The sequence below is a fragment of the Camelus ferus genome, chromosome 6 (assembly GCF_009834535.1).
Source record: "Camelus ferus isolate YT-003-E chromosome 6, BCGSAC_Cfer_1.0, whole genome shotgun sequence".
NCBI lineage: Eukaryota > Metazoa > Chordata > Mammalia > Artiodactyla > Camelidae > Camelus > Camelus ferus.
The window spans coordinates 13,324,740-13,347,910 of record NC_045701.1 but is presented as its reverse complement, the minus strand read 5'-3'; positions in this window follow the sequence as shown (position 1 = coordinate 13,347,910).

The following is a 23,171-nucleotide window of genomic DNA, read 5'->3' as shown; positions in this document are numbered from 1 at the left end:
AGCAGCTACTATCCTGATTACTTATCCTGATTAATACCCTTGATGTGGAATCCAGGTCTGTAGGAAAACAAGTCTATCCTACGATTTTGAATGAAGCCTCCTAGATCTCAACTGTGGCCAGGGTGGCTGGGGGTCAGTATACTTGAGGTAGCAGTCAGCTTAACATGGCCCTGCAAGGAATACCTGTCTTATTATCTCAGATTCCTGACTTAGAGAAAAGGTCCAGCTGAGGATTTTCCAAATATCCTACTTAGTGGTATAAAATTTTTCAGATAAAATAACAAGAACAGCAGCAACAATGACGGTAGCAACAAAGCAACAAAAAACTTAACAAAAGCTTTCTCCCTTCTTCATTCTATCCTGCCTTCCCAAATTAGATCTTTTTCTTTCCAAACTGTTTATGATGCTGGAAAATTCTCTGTGGCTTTCCTGGATGGTTCCAATATCTAAAGATGTCCCTCACCACTGGATTTATTACTGGGCCTCTCTGAGTGAGGTCAGAGGGCATCCCAAGCCCTATATTCTGAACCTCCTCCTTCTCTTATGTGCTCCATAACTCTCCTTTGCCATTTATTGACATTTGAGACATTTGATCTATGACTGCCTTTCTTTCCCGCCCCCCTGTATCCATGCCTTGGTTTCCAGGGACAGCAGGAATATATTATTTCAAGCATGAGGACGAGGCCAACTTGTCTAGGCTCTGTGAGCAAATTATGGGTAGAATTTTGCATAGGTTTATATTGCGCTTAAAGACTTAAGATTCGACATAGGTGGGACACATTATTTAGATTCTAGATCCAGCAACCTAAGTCTGGAGTCAGAAATGAGTTGAAGATCCCCATGGTGCTGTCCTCTAACTCTCAGCTTGCCTGGTCATTGTCTCAGTGGTCCTGTGAGGTAGGTCTCATCTCTGTGTTAGGAGGGACCAAGACTCAGAGACTGATTGATCACAATGGTGGTAGAATTGGAAATGAAGCAGGGCTTCTAGCTCTTTCCCCTGCACCATGACAAGCCCCTCCCTTTATAAAGGACCAATTCTAAAAAAAAATTAGCATTTATAGAGAACATAATTTAGGAAATGCTTTGAAAAGCAGACTACATCTGAAATTTCTGTTTCATAAAAAGTCAGCTTGGCCTTACTGCCAGGAGGATCTGCAGACAACACTGCTCAAGGTGGGGATTGGGGAGACCTCTTTTGGATGCTGGCCCTGCTCCTCAAACATCACAACCCTGGTCAGCTATGTACTAGGCCAGAAGGGGCTGCTGTGGACTCGAGCACTTGTAAAGCTTTGGTTTCTTTATTCTTACTTCAAATCAACCTTTAATTTTATTAAATGACTTACAATATTGACTTTAAAAATCATCAGCTCCTAGGCTTTAGGGAGCTGTGTTGATATTGGGAATAGAATAGTCTAGTTCTGTGGTTGCTAAACTCTGATGTTTGGAGGGGTGCTGGTCCAAGATGGATCTTCTATTAATGCAGGGAAAATGAGAAAAATAAGAAGAATTATGAGAAAATTTTTAAATTTAAAAAATGAGAAAAATTTAAATGAGAATAAGTAAAGAATTTTCTTAATAAATCTATTTGCATTTCATTTAAAGGCTTGCCCTTTATTCCAAGATTACATTGTTTCTGTTTTTTTTTAATGGTAAAATGATTGTAAGGATAGAATTTTCTTTTAAATTCTTAATTGGTAAAATAAAAAGTTAGAAGCCCTATATTCTTCTCTAAGTTAAATATATATATTTATATGTATATAAAATACTGGTCCACGAATCAAATGTTTGGAAACTACTCATTTAGCAGGTGTTTTTCCAGACATAGTAAATCTCTGTCATTGGGGGAAGGGAGGTGTCCTTTTGATATGTTATCAGTCTTAGGCAATCAATCTTTATTTTTATCTGAGCAAAGTAAAAATTTTATCTTCACCTACATATCAATCAATTCATGTATGAAAGAGCTTTGATCTCCTTTGGCTATAGAGACTAAGCTCTCTCTCTCTCTGTCTCTCTGACTTTCTGTCTCTGTCTCTTTCTCTCTCTCTCTCTCTCTCTCTCTATATATATATATATATATGGGGGATCAGAGTTGGCCTTTCAAAGCTAGGCCACAGGAAATGACTAAGGGCAGTTTAGGTTTTTTGATTCACAGGAATAAAGAATTTGCTTACTGTCAGCTGTAATGATATTGGATCAATTTTATTTTTATACCCAATGCAATATTTTTAGTAAAATAATTGAATAAATTATTATGGGACAAGAAGGCAGGGTTTAGGGTCTCTATTACATTTTGTAAAGCATCGATAGTTAATGTTCCATTAATAAATACCCTTCATTAATAAATTGTATCAAATTAAATTGTATTTACTTTTATATTACATATTATCTATTAAAAAAATTAGGACTAATTGTAAAGAATTGGTAGCATCCCAGCCAGGAAGTCACCAATACATTCTCTATTGATTGTTGCAAATCTGAATATATAATAGAGTTGGGGAGCTGGATTCCACAATCATTCACTGTTGTTCAAATAAAACATCAGTAACATGCACTTCTTTAAAGCTCACTGTGGTTCTTCTTTGTGACATACAGGGACAATCGAGAGCATTTTGGTCTTTATTTATTGGGGCTGCATAATCTAATTATCTCTCATTAGTCCCGAGCTGATTATTTCATTTATCTTTGTAAATGTGACAACAAAAGCCTCACTTTAATTAAGCAGATCAGCAATTAGCTCTTGTTTTATACGAGTTTTAAACATCCTTGTACTAATAGCAGGCAGCATGATTATAATCAGAAGCCCAGGGAAGAATGGTGGCAGAGGACAGTTTGATTTAGAGCCCCATTTAAGTGAAAGCTATGTAGACAAAGTGGCTCTCCCACAACAAAGGTCCAGAAAGCTCTGGCCAAACCAGAGGGACAGACTTGAGAGGCCCAGGCCAAGACCTTCTCACCTCCATTTATGATATAGGCAGTGACTTCGTTCCTTTTTTCAAAAAATTTTATTCATTTGAAATAGTAATTGTTATTATTTATCAATCACCCACTGTGCCCCAGGCTTTTCATCTGTTACTTTTACTATATTTATCCTTTTAAAAACTCGAAATAGCCCTTGAGGTGGGTTATTAACTCATCATCCCCATTTTACAGATAAGCTAACTGAGGCTTAGAGAGGTTGTCACTTGCCCATGTTTACTAAGCTAAGGATTAGAACACTTACCTGATTTTGCTACTCTGCAAATTGATTTCTTTTCCTCCATCCCCCTCCTTGCTCCTTCCTTCCTTTTTCTCTACCCTATCCTTTCCTTTTCCCTCCCTTCTCTCACTCATTTCCTTATGGTATGCCAGGCACTGTGCACTTGGCTGGAAATAGTCAGATGAGCAAGACTGGGCCAGGACCTTTGAGAAGCTGACAGTGTAATGGACACAGAAACATAAACTAACCATTACAATGCCTGAGACAATGCTAGGACAAAGCTAGTCAGAAAGGGCACAAACTAGCATGATTGGGACTTCTAGCTAAATCAGTATTTATTAAACTGAATTGGCCTGGCCCTTTACATTATTAAGGTTAATCTTTCTCTTCTTTTCCTAAGGAGGAGATGCTTCTAGCTGCTCAGAACTCTTCTGATTATTCATAATGGTTACATGCTAATGTTTAATGTAAATGGAACTTAGAGCAGAAGTTGGCATTGTCTACTGTATGCTACCTTGCAGTCTCATTTAGTTTTTCTGGAATGGTTGGAGGAAGAATGAGGTGAATATGGATTTTTCAGAGGAAGAGAGAAAAAACATGGGAGATGAAATAATGCTTGAAAGAAGGAGGAGGAGCTGTGTTTACTTGGAAAGGAGAAGAGAAAGAGAAAAGTGGGGTGACTGGAGGATGGGGTCCTGCCTTCCCTGGGGATGGGCTGGTGACCAGAAGTACAGAGAATCAAACCAGTTAGGGCCAGGGCAGCTTTCCCAGCTGGGTGGTTGGGCTGATGGGCTCTGGTCCTTGGCAAGATCCTCACAAGGTCTGACCACATCTCCTTGGAGACTGGAAAGTGCTGCTACTTCTACCTCATACCTGTCACCAATAACCATCCTAAGATTATCAGAACTTCTGCAAATGGTTTTAATTAGTAAATTTTTGAGTATTATTTTTGTAACAGGTGCTATGCAAAACACTTTATAAGGGCAATCTAATTTTATTTTTACAGTTATACTGTGAACCAGTTATCATTCTCTTCATTGTACAGATGAGGAAACTGAGACACATACAGGCAAATTAACTTACCTGGATTCACATAGTTATGGAACTTAGACTTGAATCTATAATCTTAACCACTAATTAATAATTGCCACCCTTCTTTAGACTTTATGACCCACAAGTGCACTGGGATTTATAAATTAGGAAAAGATTTAATTTAGTTATTGCTTCTGAAAGCCCTTCTTTACATGCTTTATGAGCTACTGGTTAGGGACTCTTGCTGTTGGCAATAGAGAGCCATTGAAGGATCTAGACTGAGATATGACATCATGAAAGCAGTGTTTTAAGATGCATGGAGGATGCTTTGGAAAGAAACAGCCCTTAAGTTAGGAATGTTGGCTAGGATGGTATATTGGTTATGAGAGTATCGCTATCACAAGGGAATGCAAGCATAATGCAATTGGAGTGGGGGAAAAAATGCCCAGGTATGAGAAGAATTACAAAGAATGATTAATAGGTCCATAATCATAGTAGGAAAAGATGGAAGACAATTACTGTGTTTTTGAGCCTGCATGACTAATAGAAAAACAGAAATTATGTGCAGTTGAATAGATGAACTACAGAAAAAAGAATGTTGAACATGGTTACAGGTCTTTTGTGACCTAAGTATGGTTTCAATAGAATTAGAGCCAATTTGGAGGGGTTTAAGGGAAGACTGGATAGTGAGGAGGCTGATAGCATGTAGGGTGTTTTTCAGGCCAGGGAGACAAATGTTTATTTCCAGGTAAAGAATGTTTGGTCCCCTCTCAGTCCGTCCCTGCCTGAGGAAAGACCTATGGGATGGCAGCCACCACCTCTCCAATCCTGCTCATGAGACTGAAATGCAACGTAAAAGTAGGAATCCAATTTGTTTTATCACCTCTGTATTCCCAGCACCTAGAACAGTGCCTTGTACAGAGTAGGTCCTCAATAAATAATTATTGACCGACTGAATAATGACTGAGTGAAAAACTGAGGCTGGAACTGCTGGCTCTAGAATGACCTTGGGTGGCAGGGGCCAGGAGCAAGGGAGGTGAAGATGATCACATCAGGTGGCTGGGAATGGGAAAAACCAGGAGACTGAGGCTGGGTGCCAAAATGAGAGGGGTTGAATTTTATCATTAAACCTTAGGGTTGAGATTGCTAAGGAGAAACAGCAGGAATTAAAATTCTGTGCCATCAGTGGTACAGGAGCATTGTTAAGAACAAGACTCCTATACCTTAGGCCATTTTTAATCTTACTAGAGGGTTGGCATGTAGAATCTGCTAGAAGCAGATTCTTCTGTCTGTAACTGAGAGGCCTTTACAGAGAGAGACATACTCGAAAGGTGTGAGTGAAAAATAAGCAGGCATATTTGCTATCCCTTATTATCTAAGAACCACAGAGAATAGGTGGTGGCAGAAGTGAGGGGTGGTGGTGATGGGGTAGTGGATCTTAAGGAACAATAGATTTAGTATTTCTCATCACTTTGAGTAGGGTCTGGAGTAGGGCCAGGTGGAACTAACCTGACATTCTGTGAGTGCTCAAGGCATCTGGGCTATTCATTGTCTACCTAAGGAAGTCAGATGACCAAGCCAAGAGAATCTCATTCAAGGTGAATTTCACTGTGGTGCCCGAAGCTCTGAGTGCCTCTTACCAATACAGTAGTTTGGTCAATTAAAAGGCACAGATTTGGGGACATCAAAGAGAAAGCAGTTGTGAAGTGTCTTGAATTAAGACACTAGCCGGAGGGCATAATTGAAGTCCCAAGTCCATGGAGTCACAGCTTGTCATATTTGAAAGGGATCTCCTATCTTGTACTCAAATATCAGTAAAAAAAAAAAAAAAAAAAAAAAATCCAGAAAAATAGTCCTATGAGAGGTGGGAGTGAATGAATTCCAGGAACAGGGAGCGGCATTCATTCTGACCTGGGGAAGGAGCAGTTGCTCCTCTGAGAAAGAGTGATGAATGAGAGGGTAGGGATCTAGAGAGGAGCTATTTTGAAGTTTAGAGGCAGAAATTACTGCTTTTATATCAAGAAGTAGAAGCTTTATTTACCTCTTTCTCCTTAAATATTGTTTCTCTCCCCTATTCTGCACAAGGAATTTGAGTGGCATGGAGGATACAGGCTTCCACTTGCTCCAATTCACCTCTGACATTATGCAACACATAAGGGTAGGCTTGCTGGCCAGAGCTAAACCAAAGATGCTTACTTCCGGAAATTGAAACTCGAAAGGAAAGGAAATCCTGATTGTAAACACTTCTCAATTTCTTGAACAACAGTTCTCTTACCCTGTTTTTCAAAAAAATTAATAGCTTCCCACAAAACAGTATTTCTTCCTAAATGCAACAATAAACAAAGGTTAAATATATATGTTTATGATACACACACACACATACACTATATGTAGTCCAGGTGATTTTGCCACAACACAAAAAAATAAGAGTTAAACAGTTAAACAAATATTCATGGTAATCCTGAGGTGGGCTCAAAGTCTTTGTTTATACCAAAGCATAAAGTCATAGATGGTATAAAGTCCTGATTGCTTGTCTCCACAAAAACTCAGGAAACTAGACTTTAAAGGCTACATAAAATGGATGGAAGTAGATATGCACACTGGCACATTAGGGACAAAAGTCTCCCAGACCAGAAGACCAAGCTGGCAGGTGCTTAACTGAGGAGAGTAATGAGTGTAAAGGTTCCATGTTTGAGTGAGTGTGGGAAGGGATCATCAAGCTGCATTGTGAATATTTTGTGCTGGGAGGTAGATATTTTAATTTAGTTCTCCAAACCCTGGGAATCCATTCAAAGATTTTAGATAAGGTTCAAAGTTGTTAAGTAACTTGCTTGAGGTCATATGGCTTCAAAATGGAAGAACAACACTGAGCACTCTGGGCTTCTGCTTCCAGAGTTCAGGCTCTTTCCTCCCCACTGTGCTGCTCATGCCCCTGACCAGGCCTGTGCTCTGACCTCCAGGGACCTGGGCACTGACACTTTAAAAATGCATGCTAGTGTTTCTCACTTTGTTCATTTGCTTACTTCTTCTCTCCAGGTTAGTTCTTCAGCTTAATTCATTTTGGCTTTGGAGCTTTTTGTAAAACCAGTTATTCCCCCTACTTGGCTTAAGAAATTGTATTCCATTTGATATTTTCTGACCTTATGCTTTGGTGGTGGAATAATAGGGTATTTTACACAGGAATGAATTGTGCTGTAGTAGATGAATGTGTGGGAGCTCATAAATCAGCAGTGATCCCTGAGGACCATGGAGGGCCTCCTGGCCCTGGCCAGCGCTCTTTAGACCTCTTTATGCTAATAAAACAGAGATTTCTCTCTGAAGGGCTCCACCTTTGCAAATGACACTCATAATAAGCTTGGAATAGTATTGCAGTGATAGGCTGTTTACCTGCTGGTAACTGGTAATTTAGCCAGTGTGAAAGGCCTAATGGTCCATCTTCCCCATTTGGAGAATTGAGGTAGAATTTCGTCTGTGGATGGCCCTGGAGAGAGCCATGCACAAGGAATGTTTTCCAGGTGTATCCTTGCTGAAAATATAGATGTGTAAAGACATGTAAGATTATTCATTTCCCAATTTCTATATGAGTTACTGAGCTTCTATGAAAGAGCTTTGTTTTTTAATTTTTTTGGCCATCTTGGTAAGTGGGAAGTGGAACAATTTATCAAAATGGCAAAGAATAGATTATCCTGATTCCTCTTTCTACTAATTATGACATGGAACAATGAATGCTAGTGGGAAAATAGCATGATCATTTAAAACTTGCTTCTTTTAGTCTATACAGGGTTAATATGAATATATTGTTATAGAGCTTCAGGGGAAAGGAAGGAAAAGAATGCTACTTGTCTAAACTAAATGATCACAGATAGGGATTTTTAAAAAGTGAAGATGGCATGTTAACACAATGGAGAATTATGGAGATATTAAAATAATTAAGAACATTTTTAGAAATAAGGAAAACTTATGTTATATACATAGTGAAATAAAGCAGGAAACCAAGTGTGTTTTCTGATGCTGGGAGCAATATGGAAATACGAAAATACATAAATCTAAGGCAAGGTACAAGGGCTACAAGATTAATTTTGGTCAATGGGATTCAATGTATGGGGTAATTTGTTTTACTACTAGTAAGAACAATCATATTTTTCTAATCAGACAATTTTGGTTTTAATTCATTCTAACAGTAGGATTCCTATAGGCCAGTACAATCACAGGATAGAATAGTTCAGTGTTTTGGGAGTTTGGAGAAGAATTTCCTTCTGCCTGGACTTCATATAATTCACACATGGTCTTATATGCACTGAATTTTGGCAGGTAAAGATGGAGCTGAAGATATTTCAAATGCAGGAAGAGTACAACTGAGGACCTGGAGTAGGAAAGTGCTGAATATGAAAATGCATGGAGATGATAAAGTGCTTGGTTTGGCAGAAGTATGGGCATGAAAGGGAATGGGGAGAGGTTCTCAAAGAGTAAATTAGGGGCAGATTATGGATGGCTCACTAAGTACTATACAGTCCCCTTGTTTGGCAGGTTCCCTCTTTTGTAAAGATCTGTACAATATCTCAAAATGCAAATTACTGAATGTCCTCATCACTTAGCAAGACAGACTCTTCCAGTGCATAAACTCTGCCCTAGCATTAAGCAAAATACTCCTGAAAATTGCATTATCTCATTCTATTCACTTTTTCAGCACATCTGTGAACTGGAGCAAATGCATACTATATGGATGATACATAATCTAGCGGTTAGAATAGGTATTGGAACAGTCATATTTTTAACTTAAATAACAGTAATATTTTGGTCAAGTAACTTACTCCGATGTTGATTTTACTTTCTCAAGTGGAGGACAGTATTCTTTTATTCCACTAAGGTGACCTTCCCTCAACTTTGCAGATGAACTGTGTCCTGGGCATGTCTCTTTCTCTCCATCATTCCAAACACCTCTTATCCTTTGAAGTCAAGTTCAAATTCCATCACCTTCCCAAATCTGCTTGCTGTAGTGCATCTGTCTGTTGTCTTCTTTGCACATTTGCACATTACTTTTTTTGGGCGGAGGGGGGTGTACCACATGGTTGGTAACGAAATTCTGTCTCACGTTGTCCTCCACACTCCATGAGGGTAGGTTTTGTTGTTGTTGTTGTTGTTGTTGTTACTGTTTTTGTATTTTTTGATTTTTTTTTTTTTGACTCAGGCAGACTGGAAGCACCTCTAGTTTAGTATTCATCTCATAGGTGTCTTATATATTCTGGGCACACAGCAGGGTATATAATTTGTACATATTAAATACTGGTGAATTCAGTGCTTTCAAATAGTCCTTCTGTCTACAGACATTTTACTGGCCTTTGTAATTTTTAATTTTCTTGTTACAACTCAAGTACCCAGAATGGAGTTGATTAGATTACATAGAGTTCATGGCATGCTATCAATATTGGCCTGTGCAGTGCTCTGTTGCTTTTCATTTTATTTTATAATTTATTTCTCCTGTATTAATTATCCCCAATATTAAATCCCACACTATTACACAGACAACTATTCTTCAGTTTTTAACACTTGTCATTCTAACTGCCTTTCATATGTTTATTTCATATGCTTATTTATATGCAGTAGTATATATAGTACTGTTTTGTGTATAGATTTTTTAAATGTACATAATAATAACATTGGGCTATACATTTATTCTGTTTCTTGTTTGTTTTGATGCTTCATCCATGTAGTTTTTTCTAACTCAAGCTCCTTTCTTCTGCAAAGTATTCATCCTGTATGTATTTACTCATTTCTTTTCCTTTTTTTTTCTTTTTTTTTTTTGTGATGGACAGTAAGGTGGCATAGCATGGAGATGAACATCTTCTAGGGCAGCACTGAGAGAAATGGAATGCCTGCAGATACTTAAAATTTTCTATAGCCTCATTAAGAAAATAAAAATAAACAGGTGACATTAACTTCAATAATATACTCTATTTAACCTAGTGTACCTAAATATTTCAAAAGGTAATATAAAAACACTATTGAGGTACTTCACATTAATTTTTAAGGCTTTATCTTTAGAAAGCAGATTAAGGTTTACAACAATATTTCCTATACAATTAATGTCCTCACACATGGATAGCTTCTCCATTATCAACATCACTCACCAGAATGGCTCATTTTCAACCAAGAATAACCCTACATTGACATATCGTAATCATTCAAAGTTCGTAGTTTACCTCAGGGTTCACTTTTGGTGTATATCCATCATTATAATATAATACAGAGTATTTCCACTGCCCTGAAGATCCTCTATGTTCTGTCTATTCATCTCTCTTCCTCCCACCCCTCCCAACCCTGCTAATCCCAGCAATTGTTGATCTTTTTATTGTTTCTATAGTTTGCCTTTTCCAGAATATAATATAGTTGAAATCATATGGTATGTAACCTTTTTAGATTGGCTTCTTTCACTTAGAAATGTGCATTTAAGTTTCTTCCATGTCTTTTCATCACTTAATAGCTCATTTCTTCTTAGCACTTAGTAATATTCCATTGCCTGGATGTACACAGTTTGTTTATCCATTCCCCTACTAAACTACGTCTTGGTTGCTTCCAAGTTTTGGCAGTTATGAATAGTGCTGCTGTAAACATCTGTGTGAGGGTGTTTGTCTGGGCATAAATTTTCAGCTCCGTAGGGTAAATACCAAGGAGCATGATTTCTGGATCACATGGTAAGAGTACATTTAATTTTATAAGAAACGGCCAAACTGATTTTTAAAGTGGCTGAGCCATTTTTGCATTCTCACCAGCAATATCTGAGAGTTCTGTTGCTCTAACATCCTCGTCAGCACCGTGTTGTCAGTGTTCTGGATTTTGACCATTTTAATAGGCCTGTAGTGGTATCTAGTTATTTTAATTCACATTTCCCTGATAACTTATGATGTCAAGCATCTTTTCATATGCTTAGTTGCCATCAATATATCTTCTTTGGTGAAGTATCTGTTAAGATCTTTGGCCCATTTTTAAATTGGGTTTTTTGTTTTCTTATTGTTGGATTTAAGAGTTCTTTGTGTATTTTGGATAACAATCTTTTATCAGATGTATTTTTTACAAATATTTCCCTCCAGTCTGTGGCTTGTCTTCTCATTCTCTTGACATTGTCTTTCACAGAGTAAATGTTTTTAATTTTAATGAAGTTTAGTTTATCAGTTATTTCTTTCATGGGTTGTGCCTCTGGTATTGCATCTAAGTAGACATTATTATACCCAAGTATATCTTCATTTTTTCCTATGTTATCTTTTAGAAATTGTATAGTTTTATGTTTTCCATTTAAGTCTATGTTTGTTATATGAAAGGATGCTCTACTTCACTAATACAGAGAAATTCAAATTCAAATTAAATTCCATTTTATACCTATTAGACTGACAAATACTAGAAAATATAAATAGAAGGCCTCATACACTCTGCTGGGAATATTAAACTGGTACAGGCACAATTGGGAGAGAGACATCCACCTAATCAGTAGAAGTTTTGGTTGAGTGCTTATTAAGAGAAGAGCTTTCTTCTTGGCTTTAGGAAGGTAGCACTAAACAGGACAGACAAGAAGTCTATATACTATATCTGCACTGTCCAATAAAGTAGCCACTAGCCACATGTGACTGTGGAGCACTTGAAATGTGACTAGTCTGAATTGAGACATTCTCTAAGTAAAAATATCACATAAAAGACCTAGTACAAAAATTAATGTGACAGAAAAAGCGTTTGACAAAATCCAGTATCTACTCATGATAAAAACTCTCAGTAAACTAGGAATAGAAGGGAACATTCTCAATTTAATGAAGACAATCTACAAAAAACCTACAGCTAACATACTTAATGGTAAGAAACTTGAAGCTTTTCCACTAAGATCAGGTCCAAGGCAAAGATGTCTCCTTTCACCATAATATTCCTTTTCAACATAATATTGGAAATCCTTGCTAATGCAATAAGGCTAGAAAATATATAAATTGAGAAGAAATACCTAAAACTATCAGTTCACATATGACATAAGCGATGTATAAAATCTAAAGAATCAACAAAAAATTCTGAAACTAGTAAGTGATTAATAGCAAGATTGTAGGATACAAGATTAATATACAAAATTCATTGCTTTCCTGTATAAAAATTTTTCTGTAAAGTTCCCTATTTCCTTTCAGGGGAAGGAGTCTTATATGTTCTTGTTTGTTATCTATTCCAAATTTTAGACATTGTAAGATTTTTTTCTACCAGTCATCTGTTGAATATATCAAAGTGTGAACAAAAATCCTTATCTTCCATGTAGTCAGTCCAGCAATTTTTCCCTTCAAGGCTCTGTTCTTGTTTTGTTGGAAATTCTCCTGTTTTTTTGTTGTTCTTTATTTCTCTGAGTTTAGCCTTTTCTTGCCTTTTCCTTTTTTTCTGAGTTTATTCTGTCCCTACTCTTATCTAGATTTTCAAGTTAAATTATTGTCACTTACTTTCATTCCTTCTAGTATGTGTGTGTGTGTGTGTATATGTGTGTATATGTGTGTATATATATATATATATATATATATTTATATATAAATATAATTAAGACTCCAAATCTCCTTCTTAGTATTGCATTAAGTATAAGCAATACACTTTGTCATTTAATGCTTTTATGTACCTCATAATTTCCCTGGTCATTTCTGCTTAATCCTAGAGGTTATTTGATAATATGTATTTAGATTTCTAGACATAAAAAATAAAGATACGATTTTGCTATAAATGTTTTTATTGCATTGTAAACAAAAAACACATTCTATATGATGCTCATTTTCAGAATTTATTGAAGTTTTCTTTGTGACTTACTACATGATTAATTTTGTAAATTTTTATATATGCTCTTAGTGAAAGTTTATTCTATGCCCATTAGCTATATTGTTTATATACTTAGAACAAAATTATTTATCATTTTATTTAATCTTTGATTCATCAGTTCCTGAGGGGTGCAATTTATCTATTTCTCCCTGTAATTCTATCAATTGTTTTATCAATTTTGAAGATATATTGTTGATAATATATTTACTTATGATTACTATATATTCTTGTTATGTTATTCCTTTGCTACTGTATAATGATCATGTTTGTTTCTTATTTAACCTTCTTTGTCATGTAAGCTTTAAATTCCTTTTAAAGATACTATATATTCTTAAAATGTTGACTTTTGATTGATGAAGCTAAATCATTTACATTTATAATAACCATGGTTTTTTAATTTTTTTTTTTTTGGCCATGTGGTCTCATGTTTTCTGTCTGCTATATTTCCTTTGTTTTATTTTGTTTTTATTTTTCAACTTCCCCTCACATACCCATTTTTTGATTGTCTAGTTGAATTTTATTTTGCTGTTTTGAGTTATGTTTCCAAACTTATATGTTGTGCTCTCTCTCCTAGAAAGTATACATTTATATCAAATGTCAAATTGATTCTCTGATTTTTCTTGCTTCATGTTTCTTATAGTCTTCCTAATCTCTCTTAGATTATTAACAATGTATGTTTTTACTTCTTATTCTGTTCTGTGAGTTTTGCTACTTCTCGTACAAGTTAACCCATCCATTGGTTGCCTCTCCTTCATAGTTCTCATGCTTCTCAGATTCTTGTAATGTTTCCATTTTATCTCATTTTTATCCTTTGGGATGTCAGCTAACTTGATTGACAATGTCCTCCTGGAAGATGCACAAAAATCTAGGCCATACCCTAGGCTCCTTTGAGCAAGCTTAGGGGTCTAGGTGTACTTTAAGAAGGAGAGCCTCAAGTATTCCAATCTGGGTTAAGCCACTTCTTTATTTTTCCCCAGGTATTGCTCTTTCCTACCAGTAGACCACTGTGAAGGGATGAGATGGAAAAATGGAGGAAGGAAGCTCCCCTGCTGCTCTGACTGATACATCTGTTTCATCATCAAAGTCACTGAGAGAGTGAGCTGTTATTGCTACAGTCTGGTGAGTATATTCATGCTCATGCAGGTGTCGCTTTTGTTGTTTTGTTTTCAAGAGTTTTTTTGTTTGTTTGTTTGTTTGTTTGTTTGTTTGTTTTGCCAGTCTCTGAGTCTCTGAGCATTTCCTTTTATGCTCTGGTCTTACCCAAGGCAAAATAATGGGATTGGAGCACAGTAGAGTGGAAAAATAATTAGACTAGGAGTGAGAAAAACTAAATTCCAGTTTTGCATCTCTAGAGAGAAGAATTTCTATAGCAATTAGTCTTCGAAGATGCTAAGTAATTTTATATTAGTATGTGGTCCTATATTTTCTTTCCTTCTCTCCACCCCGAGATTTACCATGCACATCAAAACTAATGAACCCTGCAGAAACTTGTTGAACTTATTTCATCTAAGATTTCCCAAAATTACTTGACCTCAAAATCCTGTACCTGAAGACAGCATATTAGATCCTGGGTGACTATTGTCTGAGAACGAACTTTAGGAAATATTAGTCTGCAAATTCAATTTTCTCATCTATGAAAATTGGACTATGAATTATATATTGCATCTGTTGTTTATACTGTGTCACTTGCCCTGTGTCCATTCAGTGTTTTTTTTCTTGCTATGTCCTTGCTCCTTCTGATGTCCCAGTTCTTTAGATTGGAACTGCAATTGGCTTAAGATGTTAGTAACCCACCCCCCACATTACTGGCATATAATTGAGTGGGGTTCTGAGTTTCAGAAAATTTTCATGATCTGACCCAAAGGAGTGATTTACTAATGGTGGAATTTCAGGCACTGTGACAAGTGCTTGACAAATGTTTTCTGGATCCATGGCGCTTTCTCATTGTCCCTCCAATAATGTCATCTATCCAGCCACCTCCTTATAAGACCAGCACTATTTTGCTCTAAGTGAAGGGGCAGGGAGTTAGCAGCCTCCAGTTACTGATCCTTTCTTTGAACCACTTAATGGATATAAAAGCTCAACTTTACAAGAGGAACAGTTGTTATTCCCTTGCCTAGATAATGATTTCTTTATCCAAAATGTCCCCTTTGTATCTTCATGACAATAAAATGGGGAAAATGGATTTTTTTAAAAAGTAATTACACAATTGACCATGTGATAAATCCACTTAATAGGCAAGAATTATCTGCTTTGGCTGCCTTCACAGCCCAAATTCACAAAGTAATTTACAACTCATTCACTGGAATTCAGCTTTATCTCTTAACATGAGACTTGAAATTAGACAAAGTTATAACAAGCTGCATGCCTTTTAGTGAAAGATGGTCACCAGGGCTTACCAAGTGCAGCGATTACCTGGTGTGACACCTAACCTATTGCCACAACACAGAAGGGAGATCTACCTTCCCTGGGTATGACATCTCCAACCCTCAGGACCTGGGATCCGTTGCTACTTGGGATCTTGTCATGGCAAGTAGGTGGAGAGGGGATTGGTAGATAGACTCCTTGGGTCTCATACTTGAGTGAATTACTTAGCTCTTCCTCATCAGTCAGTCAAGCTTCCATTTAAACCAATGTCTTTTCATTATTGACTGTTTGTGTCCACCTGTTTTTCTTGGTAAAGGTAAGTTATCATTGTTATCATCATTGTGATGGAGAGAAATCAGGAATTATCAGGAAGCAGGTGACCCATGTAAAATAGATAGATGCTGGAGTCAGAAGGGGAAGTGCTTCTGAGACAGGAATAAATTTTTTGACTAAAGTTATATAGTAGCTGTTAGGAATAGCAGTTCACTGTTCTGTTAATATAGTCTCATCTTCATACATTAATTAAATGCATGTTTACAATGACATATTCACACTATGACATATTCTGTGAGGAATGCTAGAGCTACTACAGCCCTTCAGGGTTGTCTGGAGTTGTCTGGGTGAAGATGGTCAGACTTTTAGCCTCTGTTGATCAGTCTTAGGAAGCACAGTCCTGGGTAGGAGTGTGAGCTTGAAGCAGGCAGTGCTCTGCAGCTGAGTCTGTCTTCCCTCAGCAGAAGGGGGATCTGGGTGGTATATCACAATATAAATTACACCATCATGTTTTTGTTGGGAGAATCTTCAAGCTATTTAACTCCTGGGAACCTCAGTGTGCTTTTAGTAAAATGAGGCTAAAAATATGTATTATGCTGGGATTGTTGTAAAAACGTAATTAATTCTTGTTTGTTAATGAATTTAAAATACAAATACTTAGCACACAGTCTTTCACATAGTAGGTACTCAAGAAATGGTGATGGTGATGATGATATTATTAAACTGTTAAGGTTCTGAGTATTAGATAAAAGAACTTGGTCCTTAGTTTCTCTTTTGGTCTCAGATTAATTGTTCTCTTGTCAATGTATCTATGCTTTATATTATCTCAAATCCTTGTTTTAGAAACTGACAGAGTAATAATCAGACAATGTAAAATATTTTTGATCAAAATATAATTAATCGCTTTTAATTATAACTGATATACTGTATCAAACCTATGTTTTCTATTCTCAACAACTCTTATTATTCTGTGACCTTCTTCCCACCCAAAGCAGCGGCCAGAGCATTCCTGAGCTTATTGCTTCAGGGAAGGGATAATGCAGTTGAGTAAAAGCCAGATTCTCATTTTTGAGTTTCAATAGCTGAAGTCCTGGCATAAATAATAGATTTAGGAGACTAAGTGATCATTCAGTGTCCATTTGTCCAAAATTAGAGGTAATGAAGGGAAGAAGAGGAAACAGAATGGAGTTCAGATCCTGGTAGGCCCTTGGGAAGGGCTTGTATCCTACCATTCCTGCCATGGCTTGTCTGAGGGAGGGGCAGCTAGGTAAGAGAATCCAAGAGTGGGTTTGCAAAGTACCTTCCTTCTTGGGCATATCTTAGGAAGCAATGAGATTTATAGATCTCCCTGTGTGGCCAGTATGGTATGGTAATGGCAAAACAAATGGCTGTGAGCAATGTCCAGGCAGACAGTCCCGGGACAATCTTAAGAGGTTCTCTACTTCCCAGTATGTCTGGGGAGAGCAACAGAATGTGCACATGTGGCACAGTGTGACTTCGAAACTAGTGGACCTGAACGGGTCTTGTAACCAGGATTGAGATGAACATAGCAGCATCTGGATGGCCTATGTATGGACACTGGACAGAACCAGTAGTATCCCAGTGGATGCTACTATAGGGAGATGACACCGAGGGTCAGGCAGGTGATTGTTCTCTCCCATTCAACTAGGGATCAAATGTATCCATGGGGAAAAAGAGACTGATATCTTGATTTAGCCAGCTTACCCCAAACAGACTGTGATGAACTCAAACACTAGCAGAATGGGGCTCCTGGTAGAAGTTAAGTTTAGTTACAGAAAAATATAGAAAAACATATTTCCTCACACCAAAATGTATGGTTTTGATATTCATACACTTGAAATGTATTAATCTGTGGAGCAATAGCCTGTTTTCAGGCATTTTGCTTATGTTATCTTACTTGAGCATGATAACAACTGTCTAGAGGGCATACATTATTATCTTTATTTTAGAAATTAAGAATTTTTGTGATTTTCTCAAAGTCACAGAAGATAGAAAAAAATACAAACTCTATTAAATGTAATGTAAGGTCTGGGATTAAACTTACTTTTCTGCTAACAAGTACAGATATCTGTAAAATAGTATTTACTAACATTTAATAAGCATCAGTTATACATTAGACACTGCTTTATATGCTTTGAACAGGATTAATTAATTTAATCCTCATAACAATGCTAGGATACAAGCATTGTATGTTATATTGTCCCCATTATACAGATTAGAAAACTGAGCCATAGAGAAGTCAAGTAACATATTCAACATTACACAAACCATGAGTGTAGAATCATCCTTTGAACTTAAACAGTCTGACTCCAGTGCCTACACTCCTAACAACTCTTCTACAGTAGCAGCTGTTTTGATTCCCCACTTCTACCTTTCTAACAGACTTCAGTTGTGTTCAGGTATCCACCATACTGTAGCTCCATGAGTGGAGCCTGATTATTCTAGGTCAGACATGGTGCTCCCATTCTTCTTCCTAGAGCGATCAGTTTAGAGCCCAATTTATGTATGGTATTCCTCTGGTAACTCTCATTGGCTTGAAAGTTGGTGCTTGATCTAAGACAGCTCAGGAAAATTACAGAAAACACTTATATTCCAAGGGTAGGAGGGAGGTTGTTTTTCTCCCCTTTGGATGTGCACAATGAAGTAAGATGCTACTGACAGCCACCTTGAAGTCATCCATGGACAAGACTCTGGGAAGAATAGGGAGGAAGTCAGAGCCAATAGAAGTGCAGGGAAGCAGAATTGGAGCTCACCCTTCATCTGCCCTTCCAGCTATAAGGGATAATACATTTTCTCATTATTTATATCAGTTTGAGCAAGACTTTCTGCTGCTTGTAGCTATAATGCCTGTATTAAGCTCTACTATTTTATCATATAGTTTAAGGAGATGCCTATTGCAGCAATGAGATTCACAATTTAATCCTGTAGATAGGGTAATGTAACTGCTGTTATTGCTTTGGGAGATACCAATATTCTGTTATTAACAATGTATGAAAGGGAGAATACTTGTGGCAAAGAATATTCTACCACCAAGATGTACGAAAACAAATAGACACTTTTTAAGTTTCTAAGTCCATGTTTCTATACTCAAAGTTGCTATTGTCCCTATGACTCATCATTGTAACAGCCCTAAGTCTTCTGCTGTGTTGGTTATATAGGTTTTTCAGGAGTATGACCACTGGAAAGAGAGGAATATGAAGAAATGCTCCTTTTGCACGTGTCTGTTTGTGTAATGGGTACCTGCTGAATTGCCGACTACCCAATACCCTTTCCTCTAGGAACTCTTCTTCCCACCTCATCTACATATTCGCAACAAGCAGTACTCTGTCCTCACAGTGTGACTCCTCCACATGGCCTCAGTTGGTCTGCTCAGAGTTAGTTTCTTCTTTAGGAATTTTGGGACTCATACTGAAAGAGGGAGAGGGAGATAAAGAGGCAGCGAAGGATGGAGGAAGGGAAGGGAAGGGAGCCGGGAGAGAGAAGAGGAGATTGAGAGAGAGAGAGAGCGAGAGATGGGGGTGGGGGGGGAGAGAGACAGAGAGAGAGAGAGAAAGAGAGAGAGAGAGAAAGAAAGAGAGAAGAGAGAAGAAAAGACACCAGGCTTTCAGGGAGGAGTACAAACAACAAATATACTGTACTGATACTTCCTTTAATTATTTTCATTTTAAAATATTTTGGATTTACACAAGAATTGCAAAGACAGATCATAGAGTTCACATATACCCTTTATCCAGCTTCCCTTAATATTAACCTCTTCTATAACCATGGTCCAATTGTCCAAAACTAAGAAATTGTGGCATTAACTAAACTGCAGACTTTATCTAGATTTTGGCAGCTTATCCAATAATGTTCTTTGCTGTTCCAGGATCCAATCTAGGATACTACATTGAATTTTGTCATCATTTCTCCATAGCCGCCTTCAATTGGTGACAATTTTTTGGTTTTTTTCTTTTCTTTTGATATTTTGATACTTCTATGAGTACTGGCCAGATATTTTGTAGACTGTCTCATGATTTGGGTTTGTCTGATGTTTTTTTCTCCTGATTTGACTGTGGTTTTGGGTTTTGGGAAGAATTCCACAGTAGTGACGTGCCTGTCTCATTGCATCATGTCTGAGGTATGTGCTATCAACATGACATTTCAGTGGCAAGGATGACCTTGATCACGTGGCTAAGGTGGTGTCTGCCAGGTGTCGCCACAGCTATGTTACTAATGTACCTTTTCTGGATCTGTTCATTAGAAGCAAGTCACTAAGTCCAGCCCCCTTTTAAGGGGAAGGGAATTAAGCTTTACCTATGGAGTGTGTATCGAAAATGTTGTGGATAGATGTTAAAATCACTGCAGTAATTAATACATGTTTTAGGAAAGATACTTTAGAACTAGACACATATCCTCTCCTGTTAATTTTTGAGCCTTGAGTTTTCATTCATTTCTCAAGCCTGACTATTTTCTTCTTTGTGCTGGGCATCTTCCATATGCTCTTCCAGATCCACTCTTCATCCTTCTCCATCCTTCTCCATCCCCTCTATGCCTTAGAAGACTTCCCTGCATTACATCCATGGGGCTTTACTCTCTGGCTTCTGGTTGAGGAGCAGCAGGAGATTTGAGAGGGGAAGAGTAGGGTTCATATATTTTCCCTGCACCCTCCAGGAGGGGCCACCTCTGGCTCTTTGTGTCCCTCAAAAGAAGGCAGTCAGATACACATGCTTTTTTCTCCTTCAGGCTCTGGTGACCTTCCTTCCTTCTTGTCCTTTCTGGTGACAGCTCTATTGCAGCAAGACCAGGGTCCTGCCCTGTTGCTCATTGCTTCCCATATTCCACCTATATACCTTTGTTATTAGTCTCTTTGTAAATAAATCCTCCTTGAATTATCCTCAACTGAATGTGCCATTGTTTTTTTGTTGTTGTTGGGATTCTGATGCATACATTGACCATGGCTTCTAAGAGACATACTTCCATTACCCTTTTAAATCAATTCCTGAAAGAAAATACTTCCTTTTGTTTAAGTTGCTTTAGGTTGGGTTTTTATTTCTTTCAACCAAAAGTATCAGAGATTATAATGCTATCTTCTATGTAACTACAACAATAAGCTTTTCGTAACAGTTCATTTTACTATGGGCTTTTACATGCACGCACCCATCTGAGTCTTGCACTAATCTGTGAAATATCAATCAGGGATATTTGTGCCTACTTTAGCAAATGAGTAAACTGAGGCATGAAGAGGCCAAATATCCTACTCAAGTTCTCAGAATTAGCATCTGGTAGAGCAGAGACTGGAGTCTAGTTCATCTGGTGATAATCCTGTATTTTTCTTAGAGAATCACCATGCCTTCAGATCTTAAATACATATTCTCTACAGCTGTATCTGAGTAATCACTGTCTATAAGCCATAAACCTGCAGACCGCATGCCCATTACTCTCAGAAGTGATAGAATCAAAGCCCAAGGCCTAATCTGGTACAGAGAAAAGGAGCTTTAGATTTTATCTTTATAAAATAATACCAGGCATTTGCCCTAATATATATATTATTTCCTAAAATGCATCATGAGGAAAACTAGCTTCTTAAAACATCCCTAGCATGAAAGGATTCCTGAGGATCACAAGGCACATTGACATACTAAACTCTCTGACAAAATCTGCAGCTACTCAGCTCATTTCATTATGTGTAACCAAGTTCTCCTCCCAGACTTCTTTTGAATAGAACCCGTTGGCTATGTCCATACCTTAGGAAGTGCTGGTATAGAATAGAAATAAAAATTGTATATAAAGCAACATCCAAGTTGAATTTCTCCTCCAAGCAACATAGATTTATAATATCCTAAAAATTGTTTAGCTGGGTCATTCAAACCACCCCCTGCCACTTTGGCAAGAGACAGACAGCAATGAATGGTCTATTTGGCTAAATCTACTGCCCAAATTCACTGGATAGGAGCCAACTCTAGACTTGACTTTGAGTCTATGTAGACCTGTCTCCAACATAATAACTCCTATGTTGCAGAGTGATTTAGAGATAGATTAGGTTTCTTTTTATCCCATGACTTGTTGTTTCAACCTTGACCTAGTAAAATGGCCCCTTTTCAGGAGGAATTGGTAATGAAATCAGTGCCATCACTCAATTGCATATCCTTCAAAAGGCCAAGGAAAAAATGAATAGGAGGGTTTCTACCAGAGAAATTCCAGTGTACTGTTTTTAGTTATAGCAAGCCAAGGAATTGGACCATTTTGTAAAACTCACCATAGAAAACATGGACTCAACAGAGCCTGTGAAACTTTTCTTACTCCAAATTTCAATGACAATACTACAAATAACTTAGAAAATTCCATTTTGAGATGAAATGAGCCTTTTTATAAGATTATGTTACAGAATTAGAGCATGATACCTGGAAAAAAGCCTAACAGTTCCTGGACCTTCTCTGAACCATTACAGTTGTTCTACATAATGTGTTCATGGACCAGTGAATGTGGAGATCTTGTGTTTTCGTGTAACTTCCCTTTAGAAAAGCATTCAAAAGTTCTTCTCAAAAACTGAAAAAAAAAAAAAAAAGATTCTTAATAAATGGTTCTCAACTGGAAATGATTTTGTTCCCTAGGGGACATTTGGTAATGTCTGGAAACATTTTTGGTTTTCACTATTTGGTGTGTGTGGGGGGGTGTTACTTGCATCTAATGGGTACAGGCAAGAGATGCTGTTAAACATCCTACAATGCACAGGACAGCCCACAATGAAGAATTATCCAGCCAATAGTGCCAAGGTTGAGAAGCCCTGCTCTAAAGGGTGTCTTGCTTAAATTGGTATTTCTTAAACACATGTACCAGGTCTGAGAACTATCTGCTAATTAAAGCACCTGCATTTTGATTTAAAATGTATGAGGACAAGGGACTTGGAATTTTGTCTCAAGCTGTTCTGGAAATGTAACCATGTAAAAATAAGCATAAATATCATTCAGCTGTACCCTGTTAGTTCTTCAGACATTGGAAATATACTCTCAGAAGCATATAAATTATAGGCCTAGTGTTATCTGATTTAATTTGTGATATGCTCATTATATTCATCACAACTACTGACTAAAATTAGTGATGTTCTCAATGCATGGAAATGAGTAATTTTAGTGTTTGTTTCCCCCATAAAATTAATATCTAGTAATAACTCCAAGGGAACCACACATAAGCAGGTGAACATGTGCTTGCACACGTGCACACACACAATCACCCATAATGACAATGCAGTTCATGCTGCGCTTAAATTGTTTGCAAAGTATGAAAGCAATTACAGAACAAATTCCGTTCTCAATCTGCCTCTGTAAAAGGGGTCTGGCTCAGAGGTGCTCCAGAGTTATTTATGGCAGGAGCAAACAGAAGGGCTTAACTATGCAGATAAACTTCTCATTCTTTTATGTGAGGCAGCAAAATAAACACCTTAACAGTTCATGGTTCCCAGAGTGCATTAGTTAATCGGTCCAAT